We start from the raw sequence: 1,441 nt of genomic DNA, 5'->3' as shown, positions 1-1,441 counted from the left end.
CCCCCCCCAATGGCATTCATTTGAATTGAATAGCCAGTGTTGCTGTGGAGGTGGCTGCTGTAACCTAGGTCTCATCACTGATTGCGGTTGCTTGTTTCTGACAGGATTTCCAGCACGGGTCAAAGCACCAGGCTGGAGTTTATAACATATATAGTTAATAGTTATAGTTATAGTATATTCAGGTGCGGATTTATGAACACAAACGACACGCGCGCCGTCGTTTAATTGCCCATTAAGGCAAAGGAAGAATAGGTGAAGGCTATATGTATGTTGTCGCATTGGGTTTCCATTTGACTGTCCTGAGAAGTCAAGCTGGAGAAAAGCATGGAATACCGTCATTGTCTCAACTGCATTTAACACACACACACACACACACACACACACACACACACAGACACACAGACACACACACAGCTCCACATGTGTTGCTTGCACTGCCCAAACAATACTTAATTCCAGGCGCAAGACAAGGCAGCGCCGCATTCTTACGCATCAGCATCATGCCCACTTCAGAGCGTCAAGGAGACCTGTTAAACCATCAATTATAATGCGGTAGCTACACAAACAGCAGTTGTTGCATGTGAATGAAACATTGCCATGGAGCACATTTTAAATCATCTCGGGCTATCATCCTGCCAGCGACATGTGCGAAACCTATCAGAAATGGCGTTACATGAAACCCAAAGGTAATGACAAGCATTTAAAGAAATCATAATCTCACCAGCAGCAGCAGCAGCAGTGAGGGATGCGTTCTTGCTGTTTCTTCTCTCTGCCCGGCTGCCTTTCCTTGGAGTTAATGGGGTTCTGACGTGTGGTCCGACTGATTTCTCCCTCAGCTGTTATTGTCTGCTGGCTTTGGCTTTTATTTTCTTCCAGCGGTGAAATAGCCTAATGGGGGGGGGGGGAAATCGGCGTCCGTTCGCAAAGCTCTTCCCTCTTCAAACTAACCTTCCCGACCCCTCCGTCTCCCCATCTCAGATTGGTGCTGGTCCGAAGGGGGTAAAACCCTGATCTGGAGGCTGTTTCTGGACCCGGTGATCAGATCTGTCACGCGAATAATCAACGACCACAAGGACACGCGGTGAACGTTTGCGCGGGAGGCTCACTGTTAACCGACCAGCTTGTCAGTGATGTTCTCGAAAGCTGGAGGGGGACTCTCTCCCCCCCCCCCTCCCCTCCCCCTTGTGCGTTTTTTGCGCAACAACCTCCCAGGCGAGACACAGCAGTCAGAGGGGCCCACTCATTCACGGGGGCTCCGCGGTTTCAGCACTGACGCAGGTGCCCAAGGTCCAACCACAACTGACAATAATTAATAATAATAATGTATACTTAATTAATCTCACAAGGGGAAATTACAATTTACACTCTGTTGGTATAACACATGCTCAGTTCCTATACATGAACTAAATAGAGATATGTCAGACTGGGGGGGGGGGGGGGG

At 48.8% G+C, this 1,441-nt stretch overlaps 1 protein-coding gene across 2 annotated transcripts in view; it reads right to left on the bottom strand.

The window, feature by feature from the left end:
* Window positions 1–1,140, bottom strand: part of gabra3 (gamma-aminobutyric acid type A receptor subunit alpha3) — a 100,496-nt gene extending 99,356 nt beyond the window's left edge. Inside the window, exon 1 of one of the 2 annotated variants that reach the window (XM_034889210.1) lies at window positions 722–1,140. The gene's annotated coding sequence lies outside the window, so the exon portion shown is untranslated. The remainder of the gene's footprint in view (window positions 1–721) is intronic. The other variant, XM_034889211.1, reaches the window with a different exon arrangement.
* Window positions 1,141–1,441: the final 301 nt, after the last annotated feature.

The sequence above is a fragment of the Etheostoma cragini genome, chromosome 13 (genome assembly GCF_013103735.1).
Source record: "Etheostoma cragini isolate CJK2018 chromosome 13, CSU_Ecrag_1.0, whole genome shotgun sequence".
NCBI lineage: Eukaryota > Metazoa > Chordata > Actinopteri > Perciformes > Percidae > Etheostoma > Etheostoma cragini.
The sequence above is the reverse complement of the archived record's forward strand: the minus strand, read 5'-3'. Positions and strand labels throughout refer to the sequence as shown.